The sequence below is a fragment of the Falco cherrug genome, chromosome 5, assembly GCF_023634085.1.
Source record: "Falco cherrug isolate bFalChe1 chromosome 5, bFalChe1.pri, whole genome shotgun sequence".
Taxonomy (NCBI): Eukaryota; Metazoa; Chordata; class Aves; order Falconiformes; family Falconidae; genus Falco; species Falco cherrug.
In genome coordinates, this window is record NC_073701.1 from 80,880,241 (window position 1) to 80,891,768 (window position 11,528).

Genomic DNA, 11,528 nt, shown 5'->3' on the forward strand with positions numbered 1-11,528 from the left:
AATTATCAGGTCAGTCACACTTCTTATTCCTCTAACTTTTTTTTAAAAACAGGCCAATCCTTACTTAGACCCATTTCTAACAAATCTCTGTCCCATCTGGACACCAGCCTTTTCCCAAGATGAGCTCAATGACATCAGGGATGGAGGAGAAGGAGGGATTTGTTTCCGTAATTGTTAGTGCAGATTTAACCTCATCATCCCCCACAGTGTGGAGACACCACTGATGACCTTGGTTGTGGCACATGCCCAGGACTGCCTCGCTGGAACTTCACATGGCTGATAAATCACAGGGCAGTCACTCAGAGGCTTTCCTAGAAAGGCCTTATACTGGCCATGTCAGCACACTTTGGGGATGTCTCCTTTCTGTTCTGAGTAACAAGAAGAAACTATCTTGTGTTGGTGCAACATCATGGTGATGCAAGTGTGTGGCTGGACACAGGCTAGAGGCGACTTTTGACAGCTCTGAACGAGAAAACTCAGGAAAATATAGTCAAGCCACAGTACACACCTAGTGCCTGTGTAGACGCAGATGGGCTGGTAGCAGCCCCAGCATTTCCTACCCTGCCCTGTGATGCTGTCACTTGGATGAGATGGATCGCATGTGGTGGGTGAGATGTATAGGGTGGCCAAGGTGCAAAAGTCCTCCTGACATGCCAAGACAGGTCGGGAAGCATGCCAGACTCTTCACTATGCCTCAGCCCTGGCACGTAAAGACCAGAGTAGTCTCCAGGTATTCTGACCATCAGATTGCAATTGTCCACGCTGCTGTGATAGGGATGCACAAGACAGCACCGTGGTCCAGTCTAACCTGCAGACTGACAAACTAGCCTCTGAGCCCAGCTCTCATTAGAGCTCACCCCACTCACCATGCACCTCTACACAGCGTCACCTGACTAACTAACCCACAGAGCAGCACTAACAGTGATTACCTTGGCAGGGCTGAGTTATTTTCAATGCCTGAAATTCTGTTCCCTCCAGGTGTAATTACAAGAGCAATTAAAACCAGCCAACTGTCTCCAAGTATTATTTCTTGAGAAAACAGGTCTTGAAATAGGCTGTATATACACTCTGCTATCTCAGCTGTAGCTCTGGATGGCCTCAAAGCACTCTTACACAGCCTCTCTGTGTTTCTTTCCCTAAGCCAGCAAAGCCAGCCCCTCCTTTTTTGAGTTATTACTGGTTATTAACTGTAGAGCAATTCTCTGAAGTTTTCATTCCCAGGCCTACCAGCTCTGACTTTGGGCAGGACCTCCTCCCTTTTTTACTCAAAGGCTGTCTCTTGACAGCTTGCGTAGCCCTTCCCTGATTCCCCCCTGACCATAACCTCCAGTTAGGTCAGGACTACAAAGCCACATAAAGGAAAGTTTTAGAGTCTGAAATCTTTTCACTGACTAGGTCATATACCATTTTCATTGTGTTTCTTCTCTGTACTTCAGTGCTGCTGTTACACAAAATTGTCCACAGACCAAAACAGTGAATGGTCTGCTATGGGCAAAGAAAGCAGCAGATGCTTTTAATTTAGCCAAAAGGAGTATAAAAAGAAAAACTAAAACACATTAAAAAATGTGTTCAAGAAGCGATGAAGAGTTGGAGTGTCCAATTGTGTAAGTCGGTCAGAAATAAAGGTGTCCTCTTGGCTAACAGTAGCTGAGGCTGGGCAGCTTTGTTAGACAGCCTGCCACATCATCAATATGCTTTCTGCAGTATTATAGCTTCTCAGACAAGTGAAAAAGTAGATCTCAGCCAATATGCATATTCATAGCAATTATTCATACTTTTTAAAAGAAAGATTAATAGGGAAACATTCTCTGGGTGATGAAATTCCTGATGGAAAAATTTGTGTCTTGGGAAATGAGACCCATTAACCTATGGAGCACAGATGAGATCCCAAACAAGCTGACGCAGAAAGATGCAAACCCCCTTGCTTTCACCAGTGTAGTTGTGAACTGAATTGCAAATCCTAGCTGTTTTACATATGCCAGCATGGGACCCCTCTGATAAAAAACACACGAATTATATTAAAGATTAAGACCAGTAAGGCTGTGAAAAAAGACCACTTCTTAATACCTTTGTCTGTTGCGCAGTGCCTGATAATTTTCTTCATATGTGTGCATTCTGACTGTAGGTAATAAGAAACACTTTCTACTTCCAAACACTTGCATCTGTATTATACCTGCGGCTCCAGACGTGCCTTCTGTTCTTTGAAGCTTTCACCTCAAATGCATTACCTGATTTTGTGAAAGGCACTGTCATTTTATTGCAGTGAACTTCATTTTTCACAGCTGTAAGATATCAAATACATTTTCTTTGAACAAAAATCCCACCTTAAGTTAAAAATAGAAATACCTAGAACTGGAAGTGCCAACTTTGCCTGTGAAGAGATTAAAGCAATCTCTGAAATGCATTTGCAAATGGAGAATGAGCAAATTGGTCATTTTTGTGTTTAATTTCTGTAACAGCCATGCCTTGTTTGTCTTTTTATTATTTGAAGTCTTGGCCATAAAATGAAGCTGTGTAATAGGAAGCATTGCGGAAAATGGAGGAAAGGCAAAAAAAAAATAAATGAATGGAAATATTTGTGAAGCAGTTGAAAGATGGCTGCATGCCAATGATAATGCTCAAAGCATCTAGACTCTGGCTGGCAAGAATGAGGAAACTTCAGGAGCAAGCTGATTAAAGAGAGAAAGTGAAGGCCCTAACATAGCCAAAAAATTGGGTTTTTTCCCAATAGCAGAATGCAGCAGCTCAAAAAGACAGGAAATGGGGGGAAACAGTGTCTTTTTGTGTACATGAAGAAAGAATCAAGCCACTGCTCAGGCCAGACAGAAGAAACGAGCCAAATAAAAGTTGGTATTATCACAAGGGCCTTAAATATGAACTGAAAATTTGTTGGTGGAAACAGAATAACAGAAATAAACTCAGGTAAATTCTCCTCTCTCCATGCTAATGCAGAGTGGGGTAATTTTTGGAGCACTGCCGCCCCCGATGAGCTATCCCTGCTCTGTGCTCCTGATCCAAGGAGGGCTCCTTTGTTCGCTGTGCTACGTGAATGCATGGGGACAGTTGCAATAGCTCGACATTTGTGTAATACTACATTTTAGCTAATAATACTGGCCAGATTTGAGATGGCCTGTGCAAAACTGGTTTGGGTGTGTTAATAGTATGCTACTTTGGTTTAATTGTTAAATCATATTTTTTTTTCTTAATGTTTTCTCTTTGTGATATTAATTTGTGATACTATAAGTAGAGAAACAGTAAAGTCATTAATCATAATAAAAAACACTAATGCCAAAGTTTTGCAGTAACACCATTAGTCATTTCCTAAGTTTTTAGCACACGGATTTTGCTGTGCTTCCAACAACAGGAAAAGGAGACATGACCTGGTTAAGAATAATTTTTTTGCTCTTCCCCAAAGGTCTTAAGAGTACATACTGCTAAATTATTGGCAGGCAGTGGAAATACTGTGTACTATTTAGCAGGCAGTTATTTTGATTAAGACAAAAGCAGCTACATTGCAAGCTTTTGTTATACATGCTCTCATTCCAGTCACCATGCTGTCTGTTTGCCATTTTGGGCCTCAGACGTGCAAAGCAATAACTATGCAGGCTGTATAAGTTTGATCACAATCTGTTGTCTGACAAAAGTCTCAGGCCAATACATTTTCAGTTTTATTGTGTAGGTGCTGACTGGGGTTTAATGAATATGCCCTGCCTGAAACCGATGTGAGGAAAGTACATGATTTATGGTGCACATTTCTTAACTTGTATGTCCCATGGTCATACCCTTATAAATCTTTTTCACCACTCTCTGTTCTTCAGTAGTGTCTTGTTATACCTCTAGACTGCACAATCTCTTTTTAACCCTGTCACTATCATCATAATGGAGATTGATAACCATGTTTTGTCATGAACGAGTTTTTAACAACCCCTGCTTTATAAAATTCAAATTAATCAGACTTTTTTGTGAATCAGACTCTCTCCTTCCAAGTCACTTAATCTGTCAGGAAAGGCACAGCTGTTGAGTCACAACTAACTGTGTGGCAAGCTGCCTCTGCATCCTCTTAGGGAAGGTGTACGTGCAAACAGGCTCTGGGTGCGAATGACTGCATGCACTGTAAGTGCACCCATGTCTCTATTTTTTTCCTTTTTGTGACCTATCCAAAGTATTGAATCCTTCTTACTACCTTAGCTGTCAGCTTTTTACTTTTTCAGCTTTGGAGTTTCTAGGAATGCTTAAAAATCAGGTTTCTGATTTAAAAACCAGCATTTTGTTTGCTTGCATGGGTATAACTAGTAGGCAAGCACTACTGTTTGGAATAATTTTCACAGAGACATTGAGCCAGGAAAGTGTGGGCACGGAACCAGTTTCTTTTGTGTCAGGCTTCTTAGAAGAATGATGCCACAGCTAGAGATAGGCACCCCAAGATCTTAGTGTTGTACATGTTGCAGAAAAAGAACTTGCCACCAAATATGCATTATATTTAGCTTGTTGCTACTCAGCGTCGTTGCTTTGAGGGAGAATGAATATGGGCAAGGGAAAATGCATGGACACAGTGATTTCACCAGAATCTGTCTTCCAGCCCAGGAGCAGAGGAAGGCAATTCAGATGTCAGACCTGGCAGGTCGCATGGCAGGTGGTATCGTGGCCTCAAAGGTAGTGAAAGTTGGGCAGAGGGACTTGCAGCTATGTGAGATCGAGTTAGGGGAGATCTTGAACAGCTATAATGTCAGTAGTATGGCTAGCTTGGAGGAGATTAAAAAACCTGTCTGGTGAAGCAGTGTAGGGGCAGGAGAGAAAGCACAAAAGCAGCTAAGGTATTTACTGGAAAGAGATCTTCACAGCAGCAAGGTGACAGCACGGTGAAGACAAGAACAATTGTGGAGCTGCTTTGGAAGGAAGCGGAAGGCAAAAGAAATAGAAGTATAAGGAAGAGTGTGAGACAGAAAACAGCAAGCACTTCTCAGGTTTTACAGAAATCAAAATGACACATTTGGTGGATTCGTATTCAAAGAGTTCTGGAAAAGCCAAATTTTGAATTTGGAAAAGACAAAAATTTATTTTGTCTGCCTTTATATCCATTGAAATACCCATTGAAATAGGAAACATGGATTAATATTTGAATTTCCTGCACCTTATTTCAGTATTTTCATTAAAAGTAGCCTTCATAGTTCGAAGTACCATTATCCAAGGCAGAACAAAGCTGAACATTGGTTTGTTTGGTTGCCTTTCTCTCCCACCACACATCTGACATTCAGGATCACAACGTACTCTGCAAGTCTTCATGTTCACTGTGCCAAGTTCTTCAAGTAAGCTGTGAGGGTTACTTGTCATGGTAGTCAGCCCTCCTGCAGTTTTAAGATATAATTTAATAGCTGGTCATGAACAACAGATGTTGAGAAGTGGGCAAACACCATATTGAGAATGTGAAACAGGCACATAAGCTGCAAAAAGCAAGGAGTAATCTGTCTCCTCTACTTTGAGAGGTCCTTAGTTGGGCAGCTCAGCTACATCTTGCAACAGGTCACACTCTTCAAGAAAGTAGTCTTACTCCAGGCAAGCAATAAGAATAGATAGGATGGATAGAAAATTTGACCTGTGAGGGGAAAAAAAAGGAAGAAAATTAAGTTCAGCTGGTGAACTACATAATAACAATTTCAAAGATGGAGATGTAAACTTCCCTGTGTCTGTGGTAGAAATGACAAAGCTGCAAGTGAACACTCAAATACACTTTGGGGCAAAAAAAGAGATCTGAGGGGCTGTGAAGCCTAGGAAATACTGTCCAGTAAATACTGTCTGAGGATTCACTGTTATTGGAAATGTTGAAGAATAGTTTAGACAAGAACTATGTCCTAAATAAATATATTTAATCTTCTTTTGTTGTACAATATGCAGAAGCAAGCTATTGATATATACTCTGGGCTGGGGTTTCAGGACTAATAAATAAAGCATGTTATCCCAGAATCACAGAATGGTCAGGGTTGGAAGGGAACCCTAGAGATCATCTAGTACAAGCTCTCTGCTAAAGCAGCTTCACCTACAGCAGGTTGCACAGAACTGCATCCAGGTGGGTTTTGAATATCTCCAGAGAAGGAGACTCCACAACCTCTCTGGGCAGCCTGTCCTAGTGCTCTGTCACCCTCAAGGTAAAGGAATTTTTTTCTCCTATTCAGATGGAACTTCTTGTGTTTCAGTTTGTGCCTGCTGCCCCTTGTCCTGTTACTGGGCACCACTGAAAAAAAACTGGCCCCATGGTCCTGACACTCGCCCTTAAGATACTTATATGCATTGGTAAGATCCCCTCTCAGTCTTCTCCAGGCTAAACAGGCCCAGCTCTCCCAGCCTTTCCTCATAAAAGAGATAGTACAGTCTCCTAATCATCTTTGTAGCCCCCTTCTGGGCCCTCTCCAGTAGTTCTCTGAACAGGGGAGTCCAGAACTGGACACAGCACTCCAGGTGTGACCTCACCAGGGCAAAGGAGGAGGACAACCTCCCTCAACCTGCTGGACATGTTTCTCCTAATGCCCCTTCGAATCCTATTGGCCTTCTTGGCCACCAGGGCACACTGCTGGCTCATGGGCAACTTGCCGCCCACCAACGCTCCCAGGTCCTTCTCCGCAGACAGGTCAGCCCCAGCCCATACTGGTGTATGGGGTTGTTCCTTCCCAGGTGCAGGACCCTACACTTGCCTTTGCTGAACTTCATTAGGTTCCCGTCTGTCCAGGTCCTGCTGAATGGCAGCGCAGCACAGCCACTCGAAACAGATACACGGTTTTGTATCATCAGCAAATTTGTTGAGGGTAAGCTCTGCCCCTTCACCCAGGTCACTAATGGCTAAATTGAACAAGACTGGACCCAGTCCGGTTATGCTGTACAAATTATGCACTAACACACTATGAAAAGAAAACCTCTACATCTACTATCGAGTATATGCAGATGATTTTTTCTCTTGTCAGACACTATCTATTTATGAGAAACGGAGAAAGAAGTAGAGGAGGTCAGACACAATCTTGGTATGAGGCAGCTCTTCCTCTTACAGTGATTGCAATCTGGGATCGTTCTGAGCTGTACAGTGTGGAATGTCACTTGCCAACACTGTTAGATGGGTGAGAAATCTGGATTATATTAGTAGATGATTTTGTAGATGATTAACTCAAAGGACTGTCTGCCTGTTCCTGGGTGATCTCCATTCTTTGTATATTAATCTCTTTTCTTTTGCCCAACAGATAATTTTCTTAACTTTTTGCACTGAGATTTTGAATCTATATCTTCTTAAACTAGCTATTCCTTCTAGTAGGTCTGTGCCACAGCTTTCAAATTTCCTGCAAATGTATTGCTACTTTGTGAGCTTTAGATCCAAAGGAAAAAAGAAAAAGAAGAAAAAAAGAAAAGAAAAGAAAAGCCCAAATCCCTTATACCAATGATATATCATATGGTTTTTTTTCCGGGTCGCTCGACAATAAAAAAGTAGGCATGTGACTCCCTCCTCCATCTCCCTGGCACCACTTACAGATATTTTATCTTGGCCTTTCTTCGTTTGTTCTTACCTCTCTGTGGGAGTTAGTTACGAAAGGGCTTTCAGCCCAATTTTTTTTTTTCTCTCTGAATTTATCTCTCATTGTTTTCTTTAGAAGACCGCTATGTATATAAAGACGTGACAAATGGAAGCTGGGAATTACAAGGGACAGAGCAGTGGGACATCAATGTCACCTAAGTTTAGGCACCTGACTGAGGCTTTTCAGGTACCTGCTCATCTGCAGCATCCCTGTGGCAGCAAGGAGATGAAGAGGTCTCCAGAAGACCATTCAGTAACCCTGGGACCTGAGTCACTACCTGGAGCTGTCTACACATCAGCCGCTGGTGTTAGAAGGAGACCAGGACAGAGAAGATAACACTTCTGACCCAGGCACCTTGCCTAGGTCAAGGTGTGCTCCCCTGCTCAGAAAGGGCAACCACCAAAGGCACCTACCACAGGCCCTTCTGCACAGAGAGGCAGGGTCTTCAAGCAGGTAATGACCATGTCCGTTGGGATCTTCACTGCAGGGTGAAGAGGCCATCCAGTTCTGAGCTCCTGGGTTAGACCAGTGTCAATGGGATCATTTCCACATCTCACTCACTGTGCCTTCTCCAAGAAGACAGTTCTTGGTAGCACTTGGACTGGTCTGTTCTCCTTTCTACAGACATAGAGTTTTTGCTCCGTACTGCTTTCCCAGTGAGCTTGCCCATCCTTCTGGGGACAAAAAGAGTGGTGGGAAGGCAGGCAGGGGGTTGTCAGTACCTGTGTGACTTAGCCTGTGGTGTCACTGCAAGGTGGGTGAATCACCAGCCCAAAGTAAAGCAATTCTTGGCCTCAAGCTTATACATACATTTGTGCCACCTAGTGAAAACACCTCATGGGTGGGTGAATGAAGGAGTAAGAGCAAAAAGTGAGAAAGCAAAGGGCCCCAATGCACTTGAGGCAGGAGGGTCGACTCAAAGTGCTTTGCCCTCACCTGTCTCTCTCTCATGGCCATTGTTGCTCCTCAGGCAGGAGCTTCTCATCTGTTGCAGTTTTCAGCAATGAAAGTAAACAAATTCTCATTTTGGTTTGTCCTTACACATGGTACTCCAACCAAGCTTTATCTGTCCAAGAGCTGATTCAGAAAGCAGATTACACGCCTGCCTTAAGGACAAGTAAATAATGCCCAAGTTTAATCCACCATCACAAGCATGTCAGGGCACAAAGTCAGCAGTGGAGACATACCTAAGGGTTTACAGACATACACATCGCCAAGCAAATTAAATCCTGATACTTTCCTTGTTTAATCCTTCATGTATAAATGGTTGTCTTTCACTTCTTCCTCTGTTTGAGAAATGTGTGCAGGCAGATTGCAACATCCTCAGATATGCTTATTATTCAAGATGATTTTCAAATCGGTTTGCAGAATGTTTCCCAAGTGCAGAGCCTGTGAGTGTTTTGTAACAAAGCGCTGGTTTTCTGAGCTTTGTTGGTCGAGTAACTTGTGCATTACTGGGTTTGCCTCAGGAGTAGAGAACACAGTGGAAGGCAAATGGCAAGCTCTCATTGCCATCATCAAATACACTGCTGGGAAGTTATTGCCAGCTGAAGCATCCCTCTAGACTAAGTGTGCAAGTTAATAGCCTGTCTTCGCTTAGATGTGAATGCGAGAGTGTCGTGAACTCAGAACTTGGTATGGGATTCAGATAATTATTTATAGGCATGTGTTTAGACTGTTTGCTCAGCTCTGGTGGTGTATCTGTACAATTATTCAGTTAGGTGACAATGCATGTGGCAAAGTGGCAGCTCTGTAGCCTTAATTTATTCATCACAAGGTGCATTGGTTTCTTGATCCAGTTTCTGCAGCAATATTTAAACCTCCAGCTGGCACGATGTAAAGTAACATTCTAAAATAAAACCATGACATTTGCAGCCTTTCAGTATTTAGAGCGCCTATAAGAAAGATGGGGGCAAACTTTTAGCAGGGCCTGTTGCAATAGCACAAGGGGTAATGGTTTTAAACTCAAGGAGAGCAGACTTAGACTAGATATAGAGAAGAAATTTTTCATAATGAGGGTGGTGAAACACTGGAACAGGTTGCCCAGAGAGGTGGTAGATGCCCCATCCCTGGAAATATCCAAGGTCAGGTTGGACGGGCTCTGAGCAACCTGATGTAGTTGAAGATGTCCCTGCTCATTGGTGGAGGCAGGGGAAGGTTGGACTAAATGACCTTTAAAAGTCCCTTCCAACCCAAACTATCCTATGATTCTAAAGGAAAGAGTAACGAGTGGTCTGGAGTGGAGCTGACTGCACACATAACCTTGGCATGATGCAGGATGAAGAGCTGCTCAGACACCGTGTTCCTGAATCTGGGGAAGGCACATGCAAGAGAACATGGTGTGTCAGTGCAAGCTGCTGGATCCCTCTCATAGAGTACCCTATGCTAAGTACTGGCAGAAGAGGAGATCAGGTCCCAGTTCACCTCTCCGCTGACAGCCCTGAATTGCCATTTCCTACTTTTGCATGTGCAAGCACATGCTTGCTGTCCAGCGCAGTGATTCGGATGCACCTGTAGGGTCCCAGGATTACCAGGAGCTAGTCCAAGCACAGCCTTAGCACAAACTGCTGTGCATGTTGTCAAAAGCCATGTCCTCCATAACCAAAAGACACTCAGAGATCCACAAACACTGAATCAGGCCTTAAACTTTTATTATGTCTCTTGTATTGGTCAAGATGTGGGGTATTTTCATGAAAAAATACTTCAGAAGGCTCACATTTATATTAAAGAGGTAGAGCCTACATTGTTTAAAATTATGTTAAAAACAGATGAAATAAATACAACTGTATATTAAAAAAGCCAATACAGATAAAAAGGAGTTTATGATAAATAATCTCAAAATATTAAATTCCTAAGTGCTTCTTAAGAAGAAAACTCTCAGCCAAGTTAATTAGTGTTTTAAGAACCACTTTTCTCAGTGTCACTAATGTGACTTCCAGTAAGTCACTAAAAGGGCTCCGTTTTGAAACGATTTCCAAAAGATCTTTTGAAAATCCATCTTGGTTTACAAGTTCCATCGTTTGCTTAACATTATCTGAGAGAAGCAATGTCGCTTCTGTCCCACAAATTTCTAACTAATAATTTGCTTTCATATCCCAGTATTCCACATTAGCATGGAAAAAACCACTGTGATAGCTCGGTATTTTTCCATTTGCAAGAGTTTTTACTGCAGCTTAGTATGGAGAAAAATATAGTGGTGATACCCAAATAGAGGAGTTTTATTCAAGAATGTATATAGCTGTTTCTGCCTCAGTAAAGAAAGTGGTGCTTTTCCATGTTATTCTTTCATTATCCCTGCAGTTTTCTGAGGGTAGCCTGGGCCGATGTCTTGCTGGGCACGTCACAGTAGTCTTACCACTACCGCCTTCTGTGGGACAGCTTTAAGCTACCAGGTGGCCTCTGGCCAGCACAGGCCTGCCCATGCACCCTCAACCTTGTCTGCTTGCTTGGACTCCTGGCCTGCACCTTAGGAAAGTGATGGAGACCCTAGCTCCATCTCCAGGGTCTCGCATCAGCACATGTAAATAATAAAATCCTGTGCTAGCTTTTAGAAAAGAAGAGCTAGTTGTTTTTACCAATGAGACAATAGAAGGTATTTCATTGGCATAATATATTATTCCGGTTTGGAATTTGGGTAGGGAATCTCCTCTAACCGAAGTATGTCCTGGGACCTGGTAGAACAATGACATTGTTGTCATGTTATACGCACACAGTCATTTTCACCCCACATTGCCAGCTCCAGAAAATAATCCCCCAGGAGTATAATATTCTCCAGCACCATATTTGGGCATAATATCAAAATGAATTTAAAAAGAAGTCCAGCACTCTGAGGCTCTGCAGCACATCTTCCTGCAGTGCCGTGGGATCATCCTCACATCCCGTTCACATCATCAGACACTCCTGGCTTTTCTGGCACAGACAGATACGGAGAAGGTGGTTGATACGTTATGTGATTAAAGGCTAATCACCAGAAAC